At 33.9% G+C, this 25612-nt stretch overlaps 1 protein-coding gene across 5 annotated transcripts in view; it reads right to left on the reverse strand.

Moving 5' to 3' along the window:
• LOC114342097 (protein singed) overlaps positions 1–25612 on the reverse strand; it is a 156699-nt gene that overhangs the window by 118156 nt on the left and 12931 nt on the right. Inside the window, exon 1 of one of the 5 annotated variants that reach the window (XM_050657435.1) lies at positions 4709–5525. The exons of 1 other annotated variant lie outside the window; for it this stretch is intronic. The gene's annotated coding sequence lies outside the window, so the exon portion shown is untranslated. Of the gene's footprint in view, positions 2950–4156; positions 4651–4708; positions 5526–25612 lie in introns of those variants that run through there. 3 more of the 5 variants (XM_050657433.1, XM_050657437.1, XM_050657434.1) reach the window with 3 other exon arrangements.

The following is a 25612-nucleotide window of genomic DNA, read 5'->3' on the forward strand; positions in this document are numbered from 1 at the left end:
CTTGTTAAAACAAAAATCCATGTCACAACACTTGGAACTTCAAAATTTTCCATTCAGACGGGGCTGGGAGGGGAAGATATTCAAATCATTACAAAACTGGATAAAATCGATACCAAATAATATCATCTGGGCATTTCTTACTGGAACATGAACAAATCAAAACATCATAAAAATAGCAACAGCTACATAAAGGACAGGAACCAGGAAACCACGCACTTCTTTTACCGGCAAATCAAACTGCATAACAATAGAACTGTTTCACAATAATATATCCATTAAAATGCCGTGAAACTATTGTCATTATATTCCTTGACATGTTAGAAATCCATTAGTTCTTTTACTATAAGAAGAAAACCATTTTGGCCGGCAAAGTGCGACTTTTTGAGTTCTAACAAAAAGATGCTTACAGAGCTGATGTACTTTTAGAACTAACTTTACATCGTCACGTCTCTCTCGCGTCCAAACGATGCATTTCTTCTCGATCGTTCGGCCAAAACTATTGACCAATCGTCAACTACAACTCAAGGATCTTTCAAAATGCAGACCAATAATAACATGGGATTTTTAGCGCTCAAAACTTAAAGGAAAAACACTGAACCTTTTAGAGGATTCATTCTCGAATAATGGATGTTTTCAATAACAATCTACGTAGTTGGTTATTGCTACACAAATAAATAGGAAATTTCCTAACCTTTACAATGCGAACAGGAGCGGCTTGGAAATTTTAAAGATATATAAACTCGCAAAATATATTAGAAAAATTAATATTTTTCTTGGGATAGGATTAAAATTAATGGATATTTTTTTTTATAAAATATTGTAGTAGAAATCCATCTGCTACAATAGCCTCCTCGGAAGAGAGGAAACTGGATTACCAATTCAGTTTTCGATAACTACAAAAATCCAACATTGACTTTTTGGGTGTGACAGGACAACAATACAAAAATATTTAAATAATGGCTAGTGGGGATTAAACAAAAACAAAACATCATTGTTAGGGAGTGGGCTAGCGTGCCATCAATCGCCAGACTCTTTAAAGTCGAGTAGACTTAAATGTTTCTTGACTCTACAAAGAACTGTAGGTGACAAGAGTTTCTGTGCCTTGGGAAAGAAATAATCTTGTGCCCTGTGTGGACCTCGCTGACATCCACTGCAGTAACACAAGTGACATATATACTATATATACCATATAATATATACCATATAGCAGGGCAGACACAGCCTCATCACCTCGTTGCCTAACCAGGATTGGTTTTCAAAAACTAAAAAATCTTTCTGAGCTCTTGGCTCAGCAGATAGGCATCTGCTTAAACTCTAAACACCTAGCGAGTTTCACGGGACTTTTATCGGCAACGGTTCTGCAAAAGGAGGATTTAGACAATCCAGTCTAAATACCTCGTCGAGATAAAATGTCACAAATAACTTATCTCAACAACTCATTCAAACAAAACCAACAAAGGGGGGGGGTGCGTGTGACAACATAAAAAGACCAAAAAAAACTAGTATACTGGATTCAAACGGGATATCAAACTATTTAATCAAGACCAAAAAAAATGAACGTAACACATGACATAGGAAATACTACATCATTACGTTTTCAATCAACAGTCCTACCTAGGACATAAAAGCCTTTCATGAAAGTTCACAAGACAACTTTCTCATTTTCAAATCACAAACTGGGATATTCTTTATTTTTCAAAACCGGGGATATGATCTTACTTTTCCAAAACATGAGTAGATCTTACTTTTCCAAAACAATGGGTAGACTTTATTTTTCCAAAACATGAGTAGACTTCACTCTTCCAAACTGGGGTTAGACTACTTTTTCAAAACAGGGATGAAAGCAAACACACAAGGGAAAGACCAAAGGGACATTGGAAAGAATGACAATTCCGACGAACGACCACTTCCATTTATCCACCGAAAGCAAGCTTCACCTGTACTCAACGCGGCCAGATCCTAAGCTCACCAGCCTTGTCACAGCTTCTGCTCTTGGCCTACTTTCAATGAACAAACACAAGAGAGGTCAACGAACTATTCGCCAAAAAAAATCAAACTCCATCAGGGACATGGGCTAACAGACAACACGGGCTAATAGACAACACGGGCTAATAGACAACACGGGCTAATAGACAACACGGGCTAATAGACAACACAGGCTAATAGACAACACGGGACAACAGACAATGGGCTCTAAAACTTCCAGACAAAACAGGGATAGACAAACAAACAGACAACAACATACTTTTTGACTTCTAGATATACTCAGGGGCTTACAAACACAAACAATATTGAAATTTGGTTCCTATATGAGCTCACACGGGATAAGACATTTCTTGCTCCGACTACTAATGAAAGTGTTCACAGATAGCTGAACAACACTTCCTTCATCACGAGTATTACACTTGTGACATGTCAGATACAAAAAGACATACTTCATTCACGGGGGACTTCAACTACTTCACTGGGGGGGAGACTTCAACTACTACTTCACGGGCTCTTTTTAACTAACCTCTGGCATCCTTTTGACACCTACAAAGATAGATTAGTCAAAAAAAAAAAAAACAAGGGGCAACACAGACAAGGGGGGGGCTTTTTCAGGGGCTAACTTCTACACTTCAAGACAGTTATTCTCAAACAGTGTCGACAGAGAACGCTATCTTCAAATCTAAAAGTGACAGCTTTTCTCCTGGCTGCTTGAAAAAAACACAGAAGTGGGGGGCCTCTCCACGGTTTCCCTCTTCACTTCTTCATGGGGTGACTTCTACAAGGGGTAACTTCTCTCACACAGACTATACGGGACTAAACTCATACACGGACCATACCAACAACATTACACATCTACTCAAATGACCAAATCAATAATCACAAAAAACGGTTATTCTGTAAAAAAAACTGTTGATCTATAAGAATACATGCAAAAAAATACAACATATTGTTATACTCTATAAGTGGATTCAATATTAAAAACATTCTAATTGTAACTTTTAGCAAAATTTTCAAAAAAAAAATCTCAACGTTACTTATACCAAAATTTTCTAAAAAAAATTTTTACTTTACTTTATTTTTTACTCATCCGTTTGTCTATAAAATTCATCAAATTTTTTCCAAAAAATTTAACCAATGCTTTCATCATGGGTACAATATCAATACAATATAGTAAGTACGCTACAATATTTAGCATACTATTCTGTTGTACTATACATACAATACAATACCATACCAGTATACATATGGGGTTACAAGTTAAATACACTATGATGTATGAAATGGTACATGCCTATACAATCAACAGCATGACCAAATCAACATCACAACAAAATGTGTACATACTTACACCTCTTTGGAAAAATTATTAACATTCGTAAACAAAATTTATAAAAATGGGCTCTTTTGTGGGAACTAAAAGACTGAAACAGTTTCGGGGGCACTAAAAGACTTGAAACAGTTTCTAGGGACAAGACAAGAGGAATCTGGGCTAAACTACTTGGAAAGACTGGGGCGATATTTACTCGGGTCAAACTTCAGGGTGTACGTTACAAGTATTACAAGTGTAACACTAAGTGGGAGTGGCTAAAGACATTGGGGACTAGTAGATAGGCTAACTACTAGTTGAACATGTCTACAAGCTAGACTTGTAACAATGGGCATACAAAAAATGACAAGAGTCGAGCTTCCATGTTGTCATAAACACCTGCACCACAAACTGAGATCGGCTGCCCAAGGGGACGGGCATTGCCTAACAGTTGTAGTACAAATGAGACCGAAAGGAGGCTAAAAGGACATGGTAGTGGGAACATGCAAATGGGGTCTGAGGGAGGCAAAAAAGACATGCCCCACGTTCTAGGGCGACAGTTGAAGCGTTCAACTGGACAAGACAACAACTGGATACTGAAGGAGGCAGAAAAATGAATCGGCCTCACACGTTGGGTGCCAGTTGAAGCGTTTTACCTGTCTGCTCTAATGGGATCAAGGAAAGACTATCTATAGAGATACTGGGGAGTCGAAATGGGGCTAGCAGAAGGAACAGACACGCAAACCTTCATGCGAACGGCAGCTCATTTTTTGTGCGGTGGCAGGTCGTAGATTCGTTGGGAGGGGTAGGAGGGTTTAAAGAAGACTAAACTACATAACCAAATAAGCAAAGGATACTTACACAGACTTGAGGACTTTCCTACTATTTAAACAAATTGGGACGCCGTTTGAAAAATCCTCAAATTCTCATATCGAGTACTTACTGGAAAGCAACTGGGGGACATTCATCGTAGATTCCTCATTGGGGTTATAGTGGGCTACAAATTATCATCATTTGGCTTCTATGCCATTATATTTTCTTCTGTTCTAAAACTTATTCACTTGTATTAGATATCTGTTAATAATTTTCTTAAATAAAGAGGTTACAGAAATAAAGATGTGTACATTTTATAATGTTTATTTAAACCTTAATACCTTTTTATTTTTATTGAGAATAGACACATTCTCAAACCAGAAATGAATAATAATAACAAAATACATGATTTTACAATTTTTAACCTTATTTTTAGCAGTGTACCAAAACAAAAATTTGACATGGCTGTCAAATGTCACTGCCATCTAATATTTACTTTACATAATATATTTTCCATGTTGAAAACAAACATTTTTAATTATGTAAAACCTTTACCAATAATATCCACTTGTGAATTATTTAAAATAAACATTATCATACCTTGTTAAAACAAAAATCCATGTCACAACACTTGGAACTTCAAAATTTTCCATTCAGACGGGGCTGGGAGGGGAAGATATTCAAATCATTACAAAACTGGATAAAATCGATACCAAATAATATCATCTGGGCATTTCTTACTGGAACATGAACAAATCAAAACATCATAAAAATAGCAACAGCTACATAAAGGACAGGAACCAGGAAACCACGCACTTCTTTTACCGGCAAATCAAACTGCATAACAATAGAACTGTTTCACAATAATATATCCATTAAAATGCCGTGAAACTATTGTCATTATATTCCTTGACATGTTAGAAATCCATTAGTTCTTTTACTATAAGAAGAAAACCATTTTGGCCGGCAAAGTGCGACTTTTTGAGTTCTAACAAAAAGATGCTTACAGAGCTGATGTACTTTTAGAACTAACTTTACATCGTCACGTCTCTCTCGCGTCCAAACGATGCATTTCTTCTCGATCGTTCGGCCAAAACTATTGACCAATCGTCAACTACAACTCAAGGATCTTTCAAAATGCAGACCAATAATAACATGGGATTTTTAGCGCTCAAAACTTAAAGGAAAAACACTGAACCTTTTAGAGGATTCATTCTCGAATAATGGATGTTTTCAATAACAATCTACGTAGTTGGTTATTGCTACACAAATAAATAGGAAATTTCCTAACCTTTACAATGCGAACAGGAGCGGCTTGGAAATTTTAAAGATATATAAACTCGCAAAATATATTAGAAAAATTAATATTTTTCTTGGGATAGGATTAAAATTAATGGATATTTTTTTTTATAAAATATTGTAGTAGAAATCCATCTGCTACAGTCTAAAGGTGGGAAACAATAAGTATAATGTAAATTTATAGGTTTTTATAGCTAAATCTCCCACCTCCACTAGTTTCAGTTCTTTTTATCTCACAACTTAATGTGTTTTCCATATTTTGCGTTATTTTTCCGGTTATTAGCGCGCTCATCGCTGTATACAATATAATAAAGGCAGTAAATGGTTTTATTTTTATTTACACAATCTTCACAGTGATTCCGTTCCTTAAAAACCAGCAATAACAAGCGACACACACCTCTATTCCTGTGTATACATACAATATGTATGCATTTGCCAGTGCGCATTTCTTTGCCTTGTCTAGATTGTTTTGCCGAAAGAAACTCGATATTTTTAGTCATGCATCGACCGTGAACTTGCGCTCCCAGGTCACTCGATTTCACTCGTTGGGAATATTCATGGCCACCGCCCGATTTTCCTTTCCTCCTTTATGCCGAATCCCGAGGGTTTCACTCTTATTTTCGTCCGTGCCAGACTGTGAAAATGGATTTCGGGCTACCGGCCTTTTGTGCGTCAAAGGGTAGCTATTTTAAAAACGGAACTTAACACATTAAGAACAGGAAATCGCTACAATAGGGTCGAATTGATTCTTTTCTAACATAAAATAGATAATTTAATTAGTCACCGTCGAGTATTAACAAAAGAGAATCACGTAAAATAACATACATTTGGGTTTATTGTTTGTGATTGTTAAAAGAATGCATTTTATATGTAACAATTGAAATTAAGATTGGTATGGCCACATAAGCACAAGTCAACTGTTTTTCTTGATTTGTCATAAATATTGTTTTAGTATTCAATCCAACTTCTGCGGCGTCTTTTGTATCTTGAATTTTTTCAATTTTTCACAAATGAAATACAATATTATATTTTACGCTGTGTTATTCGATAGTTTTTACCCTAAATAATAATTTCTAGTAAGTACCTAGTCTTATCCCTACAAAATTACAGCTTTTTTTTGACACTGCAAACGAAAATTCTTTCTCTTGACTGTTGACCCCCACGGGCAACAGACGTGCGAATAACCCTGTATGCACAAAATATGTACAAGTAAGGCATGTACATATGCGAAATTATTAAAATAGTTATAATTTCAGAGTTATGACTTTATTATAGATGTCGCTCAAATGAATTACTGTTTTTTGCTGTTTTTTCTATAACAAACGTTTATTATTTATAGAAAAAGACAGCAAATACAAAATAAGCGTATTCTTTCATTTTTCCGACTGTACGAAAGGTAATTATGTTACAGGCAATATCTAAATTAAGGTTATCAATAAGCCTACTAATTTCATTAATATCAGTAATATCACTGTTATTTCACTCGCGCATCGATAATCACCACATAATCAGGTCTTACACGCGTTAGTTTATCGCGTTTTAGGTTCTTTAGTTTTTCTTTATTTAAATATTATTTTTACAATAGCATTTAATACATTTATCAGGAACCAACGTAATGCTTCGAGAATACAGGCTGTGGAAGTGAAATACCTAAGGAGAGTACTTGGAGGGTCCAGGAGGGATCGTATCAGAAACGAGGATATCAGAAAGCGCTTGCAAACAAAAGCAGTTCTGGATAGAGTTGAAGAAAACCAGCTGCGATGGTTTGGCCACCTGAATCGAATACCAAATGAGAGACTTCCCAAAATAGTCTGGGAGTGTAAGGCGCAAGGCAAAAGAAAAAGAGGCAGACCTCGGCTAACATGAAACAACACCATTGAGAAGCCTTTAACGAAAAGAATAGGCAAGCAAGAACTTTGACAAACAACAGAAGAGAATGGAGAAGAACTTATACTGCAGCGCCACGATAAAAGAGTCATAATTAATTTTTAGATTTTAATTAGGCTGTATGTAGTTATTATATAAGTTTATATTTATTTTTTAAATGTAAAATTTGATTTTCAACACTGGCGTCAGCCGGTAAAAGAAATATAGATTATGGAGGCATTTATCAGGGCAATCAGTTTTTGCTTCCTTGCCGCATATTTACATCTTTTTTAGACTTGCATTGGGTTGTTGTATGACCACATCGATGACAATTGAAACATTGCACAGCAGGACTAAAAGCTAGTTTAGACGCTGCGATAAATGCGAGCAATTTATCGTAACGATCGAGTTGTTCTGATTTATCGTCGTTTGTAAACGGTACATCGCAGCGATTTATCGCTACGCAGGAGACAGTTATGGGTTCAGGCAGCACAAGATTGATCGCCTACATTGGTGTCTTCACCACCAAAACTGGAACATTGGGAATTGACAAAATGTGCTATTTTCAGAAAAGTCAGGATTAGTGTAAAATCAGATGACCCACGAAATTGTGTACTTAGAGGTCGAGGAAGACAAGCAATAACGAAAACTGTCAGATCTGTTCACAAGTAAACAAGGGGAAGTGTAATATTCTGGAGAGGAATTGTAATTCGTAAAAAACTCCTATAATTTTGATAACCTGTAGTTAGACTCTGGAGAGGTGCAACTGGAGAAAATTTAATTTTCATGCATAATAATGGACCTCCACATACCATTAGAGTGACTAGAGACATCATTAAAGCAGAAGGTATCCCTTGTTTGGAGTGGCCTGCTTGCTCACCCGAGCTTAACCCTATAGAGTATTTTGTGGGATATGCTTAAAAGAAAAATTGGAGCTCACCGAGATAATCCACAAAACACCGCACGGCTAGTACACGCTGCTCTTGAAGAATGAAGCAACCTACCACAACAAAATTTTGATAATTTGATTAGGAGCGTGCCCACGCAAACAAGCTTGCATAGGGACTAAAGGTGATAACACTGACTACCAAAAAAAAAACAAAAAAAATAAATAAAAATAATTTAAACATTATTCGTTTTACATTGAAATTTTTTATGCTATAGACTATAGACTTTAAAACAAGTAGTTTCAATTTGTTTGTCAAATACTGTTTTATATAATTGTTATGTATTTGATATTAAATTGCTTTAAAATAAATATTGTTTGACTTCGTGTGTTTGTTTTCAAATTCGCGCGAAATAATAAGAAATATCAGACGATTCTATATAAGTTTTAGTGTGTGTATATTCTTTTTTTACATTATTAAGGAAACTCTTCCGGAAATTCCAAATATTTGTGAAACACATAAATAACAAAACCACCATCATATTGAACCTCGAAATCTGGTGGACATCCGGTAAACAATATTTTCGCGGTATGCAATAATTATTCGTTACCCGGAATCAACTCGATGACGATTTTAGTCAAGCTACCGTTATAAGTGCACGAAATTGCAACGAAATGATCCCTCCTCAGCCTCAATCATTATCATCTCCATCGCCATCGACATCGACAGCAGAAAGCGCAGAATTCCGCGACCCACGTCTAGAAAAAAGGCTGTGACCACGGCGCGGCGCTCTTATTGATGGTCTTTTGTCCATGGCCTTGAGGCTCTCGATGTCGTTAACCTTAACTACGATGGCTATGGAATATGTGCCGTAACAATTGCTTTGAGGAGATCCTATTGATTATTTGGTATTTCTTAGGCGTGATTTTATTGTTAACAACGAAAAAAGTTAGCGTTCAATAATATCGATTTTTATTATAGCAACGACACATTCGTCTTGGTTAAAAGCATTCTAGATACAGTTTCATTAGTCACCTATTGTTTGGTTGACGATTGAAATATATTGTTTTCAGACATGTGATGCAACAAATAATATCATCAGACCAAATAAATAGAGCTATCACTATATCAAATGCAATCTATAAGATATATTCCAATAGATTAAAAAATATTAGTGCCGGTGCTAGGGTATAAGGCGCCTGCCTGCAACACTAGCATAGGCGCCCTTCGGTTTTTTAAATTGATATTTTTTATAGCACCAGCAGAACAAAAAGCTCAGTTTGGCGCCCCCCTGAACAGGGGCGCCCGCCTGCAGTGCATCCCTTGCAGGCCCATTATCCCCGGCCCTAATATTACAAAAGTCATTGTGGGGGAAAACAACACAGTTCTTGAAAAGGTTGTACTACATGTATACATGTAGTACATGTATACTAATGACAATTTTTTCATTACAAAACAACTTATCAAAAAACGAAGAGAATTGTACTTTGAAACGTGTGTTGCATTTTATAAATTTTAGAAAATCGTTTGACCGTGTTAACTTACTTAACAAAAATGTACCTTTTGAAAAAATAATCAAAACCAATTTTTTAAATTTTCTTTAGGACCAATAGTAATCGAGCTATACTTTATTATATGTTGGCTCTTCTTCGTTATGCTAAATAATGCTAAATATTGTAGTTCCAAAGCCAAAAGACGGGAAAACTATGCATTTTTTGAGGAAAACTTGTTCAAACTAATTTAAATCACTTAAAAATATCTATCACCAGAAATAAAAAAAGTCTCTAGCTCAAAAATTAAGGGACTTATAATGAAAAGAATGTCAATCCCCATCTTTTTCAGCGAAAAAGTGATCGCAAGCAACCCTCTAATCACCACCCTCATTAAAATTAGTCATTAACCTTATTTGGACTTTTTTACTTATGTATTATTAATAGGTTCTAGAAGTTTGGCCGGCATAGAATGATAAGTTTTTAAAAAAATTATGGAGTTAAAAGCGAATAACGAATTTTTGTAGTTTGGAAAAAAATGGCCTCTTCTTCAGAATAGCAAAATTAACATCAGAGATACAAAAAAATGTTTAAATATGAAATTGTAGCTTATTTAATTCTCAAGAACCTGGTTTACAAAATTTTTTCTACGGCAAAATTGAGTGAGCTATTATTAAAACTTGTAATAACATGCAAAAACCACCTTTACCAACCCTTTCAAAGTCACCTCTTTTTGCGACTGAGGATTTTAAAAAGATTTAATACAAATAGGCTTATAGACCTTGTAAAAACCTACAAAATTATATTTTTTATCAAACATTCTAAGATAAAAATTAAAAAACTTACGGTTAAATAATCAATATATTTTTTTGAAAAAAAAAATGGGAAATCCAATTGGAAGCATAATAATGTAAGTTAGCGACGTTTTTGGTCATTGGCCTTATTCATTCTTATTTATTTATGTATTATAAATAGATTCTAAAAGTTTGACTGGCTTAGAATGATTAGTTTTTAAAAAACTGGAGTTAAAAGCGAATAACGAATTTTTGTAGTTTGGTAAAAAATGCCATTTTCTTCAGAATAGAAAGATTAGCGTCAGAGATACGAAAAAATGTTTTGATATAAAATTGTAGGTTATTTAATTCCCAAGAACTTGGTTTGAAAAAAAATTTTCTACGACAAAAATTCAGTGAATCGTAATATCGAAAATCAATTATTTTTTTATATATGTCAACACTTTCGATAGCGAATAAATCGAAAACTATTAATTTTATCAAAAAATGTATAGAACAGCTTTTGCTTAGAATGAATGTTTTTATTAAATTTTGCGGTCAAAATATAATAAAAAAATTTCACCCCCGAGATGGGGTGGCAACCACCACCATGGTAAAAGCGCCTTTCGGAATCATATAGATTTTGATTCTTATACTATCCACTACTTATTCTCAAATTTTCAAGCAAATCAATCCATTCTGTAAAAATTGCGAGGTGAACAGCTTCGGTTCCTGGACTATTATACCAAACACGACCCCTCACGGAGAGGGGTGGGGGGTAACTTTAAAATTTTAAATGGGAATCCCGCGATATTGCGCGAAATGAACATCAGATCAGAAAACTGAAAAATAGGTGTTCAATATTTTTTAAAAATCTACCGAATGATATCAAACACGACCACCCACGGAGGTGTGGTGGGGGTTACTTTAAAATCTTAAATAGGAGCGACCCTCCATTTTTTATTGCAGATTTGAATTCCTTACGTAAAAATATGTAACTTTTATTCGATACTACCTAATCTTCACAATCCAATAGGTCCCCATAACCATAGGCGTAACCAGGGGGGGTTTGGGGGTTATAACCCCCCATTGGGATGTACTTTGAGCTCTATACGCTTAACATCATAGCCCTCAGAGACCTTCCAGTAGTTGTAACCCCCCCTTTCAGGTAGTTGTAACCCCCCCTTTCAGGTAGTTGTACCCCCCCCCTTAGGATCATCCTGGTTACGCCTATGCCCATAACGCTTGAATAACTGCAAATTTAGCATACTGCCTCCCTTATTATTAATCACTATGAACTATTTTCCTATTTTCTCCTATTCTCTTGCTAGATTAGTGTTCCAGTTCCAAGTCTGTTATATTAATTTATTTCAATAAAATATTTCACATAAATTATTATCCACAGTGATAAGCAATAGGACTATGATAAGTAGCTTGGATTGATTAGTATCAAGATGCCCTAATATGGCTTAAAGACATTTACTAAAGAATTTATGCTTGTCTTCATCGCAACAATTTATCGTCGGCCATATCTATTGTTAAATTACCTATCGACAATACGTTCATTACAGTTCTAATTTAATTGATCATACGTCTATGAAATACATAATCAACAAAGTCACATTGTTATTTTTCCTTGTCTTTCACATGGATGTGGTTTGTGTTGATAAACGGACAACACCTTTATCAAAAGGAAGTTAATTGAGATATGGCGTGCATACTAATGGCTTCAATGTAACCCTACGATAGGAAATTTCATGTTTTATCTGTTGTATGCATTTTATCTTGAGACTCAAGTATGGCTGGCTATTTTAGGAACGACTGGTTTTAATGTTATATATTGGTATTATACAGGAAGGTTGATGTTAAAACAAAAAAAAAACAAGTTTTCTTCTTCTTTTTATGGTGCTCTATTCAATTAATTAATGTTACCCTGGCAATAAAAAGTAGAAGAATGTATACGAGGATACGGTCTGGGCAACAGAAACGCAAGGGATAATAGGGTTATCGAATTTTGTCAAAACAATAACTTTGTTATAATGAATACATTGTTTAAACTGCCAAAGAGAAGATTATAGACGTGGAAGTCACCAGCAGACCAAAAGAAAGAATTGTAGGAAACAGGAACAGCAACTAGATCAGCAAAAACATATCCGAGTACCGACTTAGCACCAGATCACAACCCAGTATTGACCAAAGTTAAGGGGATGGGTACGTATTTTCGGCTGCAATTCTATTCAAATAGGATTCATTTTTTTCGAATCCTGCGAAAACTAATAAGTATTTTTGAAAAATTTAAACGCAGAATGAAAGAATACGTTATTAGCTAGGGCCGAAAGTCCCTGAGAACTTCTATAATATTTATTTTAATAAATTACAAGGGTGAAAAACTAAGAGAAAATTTAGTGTGATATTTAATTTAAAATATCTCATTCAAAATAAACTTTTTATTTATTCTAAGGGACTTTCGGCCCTCGGTAATAATTTAGTCTTTCATTCTGCGTTTAAATTTTTCAAAATATTTATTGGTTTTTTCAGGATTCGAAAAAAATGAACACAATGTCCGTGGTAATATTTTCCAAATCTATCTTTGTCTTACAACGCACTTAGTCGAATAGAATATTGTCAGCATATTGTCAGTCAATCAGTGACAATTTTAAATATTTGACTGGCATCGGGAATATTTTGAGTTGTTGATTAAATAATATTGATATATAGTGTATTTGATAAATAATTGATCTAAGACGTGAACTTAATAAAAAGTTATTTACTGTGTATTATTTGTGGAAGATCCAAGCAGAGAATACATCAGGATAATATATTCTGTGATCCAAGTATTTTGTTGTTAAAGATGTTCAAAATTGTAAGCGTTCCATAGTAACAATATATTATTAAAAAATCACTATAACACTTTTCCTCTTTTCTCGATTGAGTATTATAGATCTGTATCCCGCGTATGAAAAAAAGTTGATTATTAGCAAGCTGAAAATTTGTTAATAGCTTAAGGGTGTCTAGTCGGATAAACTTTGAAATATGGGAACACTGGAACAGGGGCAGTTTTAATTTTGGAACAGGTTAAAAATTTGGAACGGTCAGACCACGAAAACGGCACATTTATTTTGTCCGACAGAACAGACTTAAACTCTTCGAACAGAGATTAAACTCTCATGCAAAAATCAGACTGCTATTTATCACCTGTCATAATTCCTGTCATTTGACATATTCTACATGTTCCACTCATTAAAACGCCCATTTGGTGATAAATATCAGTCTGATTTTTGCATGAGAGTTTAATCTCTGTTCGGAGAGTTTAAGTCTGTTCTGTCGGACAAAATACATGTGCCGTTTTCGTGGTCTGACCGTTCCAAATTTTTAACCTGTTCCACAATTAAAACTTCCCCTGTTCCAGTGTTCCCATATATCAAAGTTTGTCCGACTAGATACCCTTAAGCTATTAACAAATTTTCAGCTTGCTATTAATCAACTTTTTTTTCATACGCGGGATCCAGACCTATTAGTTTTTGTTGTACATATAAATTATTACAATCACTGAATACATAGTTAGTGAAAAAATTATCACATTTATTAACTGAATTAATAATTTGCAATTATACAAATAACAGTTATCCAAGAACATTTAAAAGCCATCTCTTTAAGTTAATGATGACATTTTCAAGTAGAATGACATTCTAATAGTAATGTTTACATATCCATACCAGTGTGAATTTTACTACACGTAATTTGCCGTGTAAAGACAGAAAAAGTAGGGATAATAGTAAAATATTTGCGAATTATGTACCGATGGCCTTAAGTTCAAAATGAAAATAATTAAAGAAAAACAACAAATGCACAAATCGGTACAAGTAAATTAGGACAACGCCTGACAGATGAAATAAATAATCAATTAATGAATGTTAAAGAATAAATTCTGCAAAATACTGAAGCGGATACAAAATGGCAATACAAAAATAATAAAGACAAAAATAGACAGAGGTCAAAGAGAAATTCTGAAATGATACAAAAGGAAACAATGGATGACGTGTGACGATAATATAATTTTATCGTCAAAAGTACGCCAATATATTAAGCAAAACGTGTTTTTATACTGTCTCTTACAGTATATGTAAAAGACAGAACGGAAAATTATTTGATTATTCTCTGTGTATTGAACAGAGAATAATCAACAAGGTATAATAGGTGAGGTAAGTATATCCCGAAACCTTCCGAAACCCGTCTTCTTGGCGAGCTGAGCGATTACGACGGTTCACAACCCCATCCCCTACGCGAGCTGAGCGTAAATCCTTACATGTCTTACCCCTGGTGAGTTGAGCGAGATTTCCTCTCCTTATGTATCCATTTCGCCTTAATACATAAATGATATTCCTAATCCAATCGATATACACTTCTCCAAGAAATCAACGCACCACCTTAAAAATTGGTCATTTTTAATGTCTCGAATTTCCTAAACCTGTTGTCCGATTTAAGTAACTTTTTCAACATGTTATAGCCTTATACTTATACTTTAACAATATAATATCGCTGTAATAATATTGTTGCTAGACAGGTAAATTGTCATTGTATACCGCGTGAACCAATCACACTCTGATTTTTTCTCAAAGTTCGTGTCACCCTGTGGAATATTCTAGCATTTATAAAATACTGAAATTAAAACCGAACTATAGCCTCATGTTGTCTTAACATTCTGTTTTTGAAGTTATACTTAGTGTGACCAACTAACCCGAAAAATCCGGGACATGGCCCGAATTACGAAGTCGTGTCCCGGCGTCCCGGACCAGGCTTCCGGGCCATCCGAATTTTCAATGTTTTGGTAAAATTCTATTTTGAAATTTTGAATATTCTTCTAAGAATTCATATCAAACTGAATTGGAAGGACAAAAAAAAGTCGACAATTTCGAGAGTGTAATATTAAGATCAATGCTCGGGGTGAGGCTTAGATAAAACAAATAAATGGATTACAAACAAAACCAAAGTAAAAGACGCAGGAGAACATGCTGCCAAATTAAAATAGAGCTTCGCAGGACACAATGCCCGACAATAGAGCTTCGCAGGACACAATGCCCGACTGAAGGATAAAAGATGGAATCATGAAATACAACAATGGAGACTGTGGTTAGGAAGAAGAAGCAAAGGAAGGCAACAAATGAGATGGGCTGATGACATAAAGAACTTTGGAGAACACAACTGGAAACACGTGGCTCAAAATAGACAACATTGGATTGAATTGGGGGAGGTCTATGTCCAAAGTTGGATTTCTGAAGGCTGAAGAAGAATATTTAAACCACATCCAAAACGCTGCATATCGTGGTATTTGTTATTATAGTTCTACAAAAACTCAAACTGTGAACTTTTTTTTCGTTTCTGTATTTTAATTATCGTCCTTATCATTACAACCAATTGTGGCTTAACCCCATTAAAAAAATCATTGTCAACATAAAAATGTTTAATAAATAAAATGATGATATTATGAAAGTTCTGTATTAAAAAAATGGCCCGATTTTCATTGAAAAGTCCCGGATTTCAGGTATTTTTTTCAGCCGTGTCCCGAATTTGACCAAATATGAGTTGGTCACACTAGTTATACTTCTTTAGGCGCGATAGGGAGTGAATATTTATTACTCCGTGCGCATGCGCACAGAAACAGTATGTTATTCGTTGCTAAATCTTTTAAGTTATGTATGTATCAGTCCAAAAAACATGTGGAAAAAGTATATTAGTGTTTTTAGTAAATCTATTTATTATAATGATTTTTTTGTATCTCTGGATTTGTCTTCCTCGGGAGTAAGATAATACGTAATATTTACGTGTTTTTTTTTTAATTTTTGGAAATTCACACATTCTTTTTTTTTATTCATTCGCGTATGTTGGATAATAAAAAAGTTAGTTACTTTAACAACTAGCCTTGCTTTTCATCAATACAGGGTGTTTTTAAATAAGTATGGTAAACTTCAAGGGGTAATTCTGCATCAACAAATAATGCCAGTTTTCTTGATAAACGTATGTCCGCAAATGCTTCGTTTCGCAGATAGGGGGTGTTCAAATTTTTCTTACAAACTGACGATTTATTTATTGCTCTAAAACCGTTTGAGATGTGCAAATGAAATTTGGTGGGTTTTAAGAGATAATTATGGCGCATTTTCTGACATACCATTAAAAATTTTATATTCACCATTGGCGCGCATACGGATCATATTATCCCACAGGGTGTGGTGAACTTCGATAAAAAAACACAGTTTGATTGGTACACCCGGTATACAGTAACAATGTACCAATCTAGCAAAAATGTTATTATAGGCAATGACATTAAAAAAACACTTAAATCGGATAACAGGTTTAGGAAATTCGAGACATCAAAAATGACCCATTTTTAAGGTGGTGCGTTAATTTCTAGGAGTAGGATATTTGGCGATTTTTCTGAACTGATTTCAAACGTAAGATATATTATAATGTTTTTGTAATAATTACTATTCTTTTTCACCAGAGGTCGCTTTACTCCCGTAGATAGTCTATCTAAAAAGACTAGCGAAAGGTTGTTATTTTTAAAATGAGTAATTAGCTGTCCTTTTGTTGTGTTTTATGAATCGACAGCATTTTCTCTTTTTTTAGGGTAGACACTTACATAGCTATAACGACATTTACACTTATAACGACATTTTTTTCGAGCTCTTAACATTTTTAATCTTAAAAATTGATCGGTCGCCTTAAGCACTTACTCGACAACGAAAAGTATGTGATATAAAAAGAGCTATTGAAAGCGTCTGAATTCTTTTTGTGTGCATTATTGTATTTATCGATCTAAATATAGATCGGAATCATAAGAAATTATTTATAAGGACATGAGGCTGTTCGCCTCCTTTTATCGCATTACCCTCGCTCTATTTTAAGCCTCGTCGTTTATTAAGAAATTTTTTGAATATTCTTGGTCTTGGTCTTATTTTTAAAGAAGGCCGTGCTGGAATGTGAGCTTTGAGATAAAAACAACAAGCGATAAAATGAACAGTTTACATGCTTAGACCAGGGCCTTTAGAACTAAAAACACAGGAATATATCAACTTTTAAATACAACACCTATCGACTTTTTGCATTGTGTTCGAGATGGCGTCAGGAAAAAGTCTACAATAGAAAAATGGATGGAAATGCATAATTGCATTATAATGGGCATACATTTCATCCAAAAGTGCATAAACATGTCAAAATATATATTTATAGTATATTAAGGGACAGACTTTGTTACTCGGGGGGTTTTGAGGTTGTTGCACTCAACGAAAAAGGTACGTAATATCAATAAAAATGTTAACGCAATACTTCAAATTTGTCCAATTTTTGGTTTTATTGGAACAACAAAGCGATGTTCATCAAGTCATTATTTTCGTTAGTTGAGCCAATGTATTACGTTTATAAAATGGATGAACATTCATTATGTATACCATAATATCACTTTATTGATATTACGAACTCTGTTCATTGAGTCAACGAACACTGTTCATTGAGACAACAACGTCGTTAATTGACCGACGAAGACTATTCGTTATGTCAATAACAGTGTTATTTCTCCTAACGTATTTCGTTTATTTCTACAATTATTTCCGTTTAGTCTTACAATTAATTATTAATTCCGTTCATTCCCACAATAAATACGGTTATTCTTACAAGCAATTCTATTCATTCTTACAATCAGTTTCGTTCATTCCTACTATGAACGTATGTTATATTAATAATTACTGAATGCATTAGCCCAGTGTATGATATTGATTAATAATAATTTTTTAAATCCCCCTTTTTGTCCTAAACCTAATGGACTTTACACTGTGTGATTTCTCATAATATGAGAAATCATATCATGATTTCACTTATACAGTGCGCTGGAATAAGTGTTACACTCCCTCCTATTAACTTATTTATTTTTAGCACATAAGCAAAACGCTTGGCCAGGTCGATTTTTAAAATAATCAAAGTATATTATAACATCAATGTTTCGAACTTTATACGATCCCTCTTCAGGTGACAGGCATAACTTTGATTTTTTTTTAATGGGAAAGTACAACATGTGACAGCTCATTTAAAAGCGTTTGAAATAGTAATTCCAAAAATGTATATCACTTTAACGCTTTTTGAGAGCGCAGGTGCAAAATTTCGATCGAATTCTTTTTAAACGCATTAATTTTTTTGGAATCCTGAGAAAACTAATAAGTATTTTTGAAAAATTTAAACGCAGGATAAAATATTACATTATTACCGAGGGCTGAAAGTCCCTTAGAATAAACAAAAAGTTTCTTTTGAATGGTATATTTGAAATTAAAAATCATACTAAATTTTCTCTTTTTCACCCCTGTGACTTATTAAAATAATCATTATAGAAGTTCTCAGAGACTTCAGACACTCGATAATACTGTAATATTTTATTCTGCGTTTAAATTTTCAAAAATACTAATTAGTTTTCTCAGGATTCGAAAAAAATTTAAAAACAATTCGACCGAAATTTCACGATAATAGACACACGAAAACTTGCTTCTACTCCGGACTACACTTGGAAACGAAATGAAATTATTATTCGGCACTTCGGCAGAGGCATTGTTTAACAAAGAATTATTTTTTAAACAATGGTAACACAGAGAAGGGAGAAAACACAGAGCTAGGGGTATTATGATAAGGAAAAGCCGTTACATTTCAAATGGTCAAGCAAAACATTACTTGTCTCAACAACTACGTTTATTGCCACCATGAACGCATTGATTGTGGTTATTAAACGCAGTAGTAGATTGATTAATGCATTCGTTGTCACAACAATCAGTTTACATCTATACAATAATCATATATTGCTCTATATTAACAACATTTGTACATTGTTTTAATGAAATCTGTACGTTGTCACGATAAACCAAGGTAATTGCTTGTCATCGACGAAATCAAGAAAGTGAGTAGCTGCCAGAATTAATATTATTTATTAAATATACGAAACTAAGTTATTGGCTGAATAAATTGAGTGTTATTGATTAATGTACTCTAGTTATTTTCACAATTATTATTCAATCATTGTGACAATAACATTATTACTTAATGCTAAGTCCACAATATTAACAATAAAAATAATATAGGGGTATAAGGCAATATCCCGAGTTATTGCTTTCCTTAAAAGAAATTCAAAGAGTATTTAATAAAGAGTAATAGATAACTTATTGTCAGAAGCTGAGGAGATAATAGTGTATAATTAAATTTAATTGTTCTTCTTAATTGATTCTTCTTAATTTGAAATGTGGACCTATAGAAAAATTATGAGGGTTTCCTGGGTAGATAGAGTTACGAACAATGAAGTACTGAGAAGAATAGGTAAAGAGAAGGAAATTGAACTTAAAATTAAAAAAAGAAACATGTGATGCGGGGCGAGAAGTATGGCATCCTGCGACTCATAATGCCAGTAAAGATAGATGGCAGAAGAAGCATCGGAAGAAGACGAATTCCATGGCTGAAGAACCTGAGAGAATGGTTTGGATGCAGCTCAAAACAACTATTTAGAGCAGCCGTCTCTAAAGTCCGAATAGCTAAGATGATTACCGACTCCGTCGCGGAGATGGCACTTGAAGAAGAAGAAGAAGATACAGACGTAGTTAACTCGAAACTGATTGATAAGGCAATATTTCTAAAAAAAAAATAGATCATCCCTGTCATTTATAGACTATTGAAACCTTTTCAGCTTGCTCTAGAGAACAAAGTTTACAACTGACTACCATTAGCCAGAGCTATGGGGAATCAGTAAATCCATTGTCTTCTTCTTCTTCTTTGCGTGCCATCTCCGCGACGGAGGTTGGCAATCATCATGGCTATTCTGATCTTAGATGCTGCTGCTCTGAATGGTTCGATTGATGTGCATCCGTACCATTCCCTCAAGTTAGGCAACCATGAGTTTCTTCTCTTTCCTACACTTCTCTTGCTCTGGATTTTTCCTTGTATAACTAATTTAAGTATGTTGTATCTCTCATTACGCATAACATGCCCCAGGTATTGCAGCTTTCGTGTCTTGATGGTTTCCAATTTTTCCATTCTTTTGTTGACTCTTCTCATGACTTCGTTGTTTGTTAAATGTTCGGTCCATGATATCTTCAGGATTCTTCTATTCACTCACAGTTCAAAAGCTTCCAACTTTTTAGCAGTCGGCGCGTAGTGTCCATGCTTCTATCCCGTAAAGCAGAGTTGAGAAAATATAACACCTTGCCAGCCTAACTCTCAAGTATAATTTCAGTTCTCTTGCACAAAGTACCTTTCTCATTTTATTGAAGTTTGTTCGTGCTTTCTCTATTCGAACTTTGATTTCTTTGGAATAATTGTTTGTGTGATTAATTATTGTATCAAGATAGATTAATTGTCAGGTTTTCGTCATTATTTTGGGTTTTTGATATGCTCATAAATTTAGTTTTCTTGATGTTTATTGGTAATCCATACTCTTCTCCATAATTATTACTGGGGACTAATTTCAGAGTTCCGTTTAAATATAAACGTTAAAGCTGTAATATGAAGATTTTTTAATGCACAGCGTACCTGAATATTACCTTCTTTGATAATTAAAAAAATAAAAAAAAACATGCTGAAATGGGTAAATGTACAGTCTTTTTTTACTGAAATTATATACCAGCCTTCTAAAGTACAGCTCTGTGGTTTTTGTAAGAAACCAAATGATTGATGATCTTGTAGACACACTCAACATGAGATATAAAAATTAATTCTTGCCGCGTTGGAAGCGATTATATACGAGAAGCTTTTTTTTCTGAACTGTTTACGTCTATTGTTTATATGTAAACTTATGATAATTTGTTTCCTGTCTGTTCGACATACCTACCTTCTGTCGGATGCTTGGGGAAAAGGCATGGGAGCTAGACTTGCATACTTCTTTTATGCACGTTAGTGGTGGTTGTTTTGTTAATGTAGGTCCAGGTGTGGCACTGTGGTTCCAAATAACGAAAACGTGGTCATGAACATTTAAAAATGTATATTGTTCATACACTTCTGTACTACATGCGGTTTACCAAGTACTAAATAATAATATTTATACTGCCACTGTTTTCTGCGACTATGCCAAAGCTTTTGATTGTGTAAATCACGACATTTTGATTAAAAAACCAAATTTCTATGGAATTCGAGGTATTTCTTTAAATTGGCTGCAATATTACTTGGATAATAATAGGAAACAACTGGTTAGAGCAAATGATACAGACTCTAGTCTCAAAAGCATTGTATATGGAGTACCACAAGGTTCAGTATGGGTCCTCTACTTTTCCTTATCTTTATAAATGACATTACTAATTTAAAAAGCGATGGAAAGAATTTTCTTTTTGCTGGTGATACCAATTTCACTTGGAGCAACTCAACTATTGCAACTCTTCATGCAACTATAACTTCTGATTTGCTTACAATAAAAACCTAGTCTGACTCTAATTTACTCTTTAACGTGGATAAGACTGTAGCACTATATCCTATAAAGGTGCTCTTCAACCTCTGCTTGTTAATAACAGCCAGATCTCTAGCGTTGATTCCTTAAAATTCCTTGATATTTTTTTAGACAGCAACCTCAAATGGTCCCTTCATATCGATTTGTTAAGTAAAAAACTCGCCTCAACCTGCTATGCTATAAGATCTATTTCGACGGAACTCAATTTAGCATCTTCTAAAATAACATACTTTTCTTTGTTCGAGTCTAATCTTCGATATGGTCTTCCTATTTGGGGTTCTATCTAGTACAGCTACCCAATCTGATGTTATTTTTAAATTACAAAAAAAGACAATAAAATATCTGTTTGGCCTCAGAAGAACAACACATTACAGAAGTTACTTCAAAGATCACGGAATTTTAACCCTTCAGCCATTATATATTTTAGAAACTGTCTGCTTAATTTGTAAGCACCTGCATGTCTTTCCAGCAAGGCCTCATCATGACTACTCCACCAGAAATTCAACTTTTGATGTCAATTTACCGATTCCATCCTCTGAGTTAGTAAAGAAATCTATATTATATTCCCCAAAAAAAACTATACAACCATCTCCCTTTACAACTTAAATATGCAACATCTTTCCCCAAGTTCAGTAAAATGACAAAAGCCCATCTATCTAAAAGACCATATTATTATTCAGTAGAAGAGTTTCTTAATGACTAACTAAGAAATTACAGCAATGTACAAGTAACTAAAACTAAAGTATATTTATCTATATTTGGGTGTCACATGCAGCAGCTTAAACTTATTAGTTCCTACGCTTGTATTTTATTATGTTGCATGTTCAATTTGCAATTTATATTTCTGTGGTGCTAAGGCAAAACCCGATATGTCAAAAAACGTGATTTTGCAGCAGATAAGTTTAAAAGTTCGCGGTGTTGTTGTAATAGTGGACATATCGGAAACTAATTTTATCATCTACCAGTTATATGGATGCGTTTAGCCATGTAGGGTTTTGTCATCATATTCTTCATCGCTCAATGTAGGTATATATTGTTATTAAAAACGAAAAATCGATAATTTTTGACATATCGGGTTTTGCCTTAGTACCACAGATTTAATTTTGCATTATATTGGTTTTTGTTTTTGCTTTACTTTATTAACTTGTATTTTTTTAAATTGACGATTTATCTAGTTTCAGACAATAATTGTATTTATTGTTTTTTTTTTGGGTCTTTGTTAAGCTTTGTTCATAAAACTGTAACAGTGGCAATAAAGCATATTTTCATTCTATTCTATTCGTTACTTTTCTCTCTCCAAGCGCAAATATTTTACGGATATCCCTAGTTTTTCCGTCTTTACACGGCAAATTATGTGTAGCAAAATTCTCACTGGTATGGATATGTAAACATTACTTGACAATTTCATCATTAACTTTAAAGAGATGGCTTTGAATGTTCTTGGATCGCTGTTACTTGTATAATTGCATTATTAATTCAGTTAATTAATATGATAATATTTTCTAACAATAAAACACTGAAAACGTTTGTTTTCTATACTTCCACAAAATTTATTATAACTAAGTGACTACAGCTGTTTCGGCAGAGTGCCTTTCTCAAGTGATATAGTTTACAATGTGTTTGCCTTTTTAAGTCTTTAACTGAAGAGGTTGAGGAGTGGGGAGCTGTTTGTCTCGAGTTGGTCATTCAGAATTATATCTGTATTTTTCAGTTTATTAATTTCCATAGAACTGAAAAATACAGATATAATTCTGAATGACCAACTCGAGACAAACAGCTCCCCACTCCTCAACCTCTTCAGTTGAAGACTTAAAAAGGCAAACACATTGTAAACTATATCACTTGAAAAAGGCACTCTGCCGAAACAGCTGAAGTCACTTAGTTATAATAAATTTTGTGGAAGTATAGAAAACAAACGTTTTCAGTGTTTTATTGTTAGATAAAATGAACTTCCATCAAGTAACGGTCGAATCCATCAATTATGATAATTTTTTAACAAACTATGTAATCAGTAATTGCAATAATTTATATATGCTGTACAACAAAAACTAATACTCAATCGAGAAAATAGGAAAAATGACAAAGTGATTTTTCAATAATATATTGTTACTATGGAACGCTTACAATTTTGAACATCTTTAACAACAACATACTTGGATCACAGAATATATCCTGGTGTATTCTCTGCTTGGATCTTCCATAAATAATAAACAATAAATAACTTTTTATATTAAGTTCATGTCTTAAATGAATTATTTATCAATATTATTTAATCAACAACTCAAAATATTCCCGATGCCATCTCAAATATTTAAAATTGTCACTGTCTTGTGACCATATTATATTCGACTCAGTGCGTTGTATGACAAAGATAGCGAATGTTCGATTTGGATAATATCACCACGGACATGGTGTCCATTTTTTTCGAATCCTGAAAAAACTAATAAATATTTTTAAAAAATTTAAACGCAGAATGAAAGATTAAATTATTATCGAGTGCCGAAAGTCCCTTGGAATAAATAAAAAGTTTCTTTTGAATAAGATATTTGAAATTAAAAATTACACTACATTTTCTCTTAGTTTTTCACCCCTGTAATTTATTAAAATAAACATTATAGAAGTTTTCAGGGACTTTCTGCCCTCGGTAAGAACGTAATCTTTCATTCTGCGTTAAAACTTTTCAAAAATACTTATTAATTTTCTCAGGATTCGAAAAAAATGAATCCCATTTAAAAAGCATTGGAGCCGAAACTTTGTACCGGTCCCCTTAAGCAGGCCAAGACTCACAAAGGGTTGTAGCGCCATTAGAAGAAGAAGAAGACTATGTGCCGATATTCGATATAAGAAAGAAATCCATTACATCACATCATTGTTATCTTAACAATACTTTCAGTTTGTCATTTGTGAATTAGATACGCCTGGTTTATAATAATTGTCACGATTGTCGGTGTTCTTCTTCCTTTCATTCATTCATCACTCCATTCAAGTTGCCAGAATCTCAGATGTTCAAACGACAAAATTACACACAAAAACGCTACAATGTTATCCACTGAAGATCTCGTGACCCGTTTTGTACTCTAAGCACGAGAAAACAATCAATCTTATTTCTCACATTTTTTAGCCAGTTTCTAACTGTGTTAGATTCTTCTTCGACAAATTAGAAACCGAGCGATTTTGACCGAATAAGGACTTCAAGTGGATTATTTACCGATTTTGATAATTGTCTTTCGGGTTTTTAGTGTCTTCGCGAGAATGAATCGAGAACCAATTACTGAAAAATTATTATCACAGGTGGAACTCGACCGTGAGAATTTTTTATATGACAATTATTTCTTTCGTCGTTACAATAAGTAACCACTAACATTGGCGTACTTGGTAATAAAAAATAAGTCTAATTGTTTTGAATTGGCTTCATTAACATTATTGCACGATATTATCAATGCCATTGCCCTTGCTTTTACGCCAAAAAAAAAAGGAAAAAGAGCATTGTTAACCAAAAATCAGAACTACTACCGGAAATCACAATAGACGAAATAAAACTAGCCCTCAGAAAAGCTAAGAATAACAAATCTCCAGGCGAAGATTATGTAGTTACTGATGCAATCAAAATCGGAGGCACTTACCAAGAAAATAAAAAACCTCTTTCAGCATGTGCCTTTTTTACAGTAATATACCCGACACATGGCACAATTCTGAGGTAATTCTAATGTACAAAAAAGGAGATCTCCATG

This window comes from Diabrotica virgifera, chromosome 8 (genome assembly GCF_917563875.1).
Source record: "Diabrotica virgifera virgifera chromosome 8, PGI_DIABVI_V3a".
Classification (NCBI taxonomy): Eukaryota; Metazoa; Arthropoda; class Insecta; order Coleoptera; family Chrysomelidae; genus Diabrotica; species Diabrotica virgifera.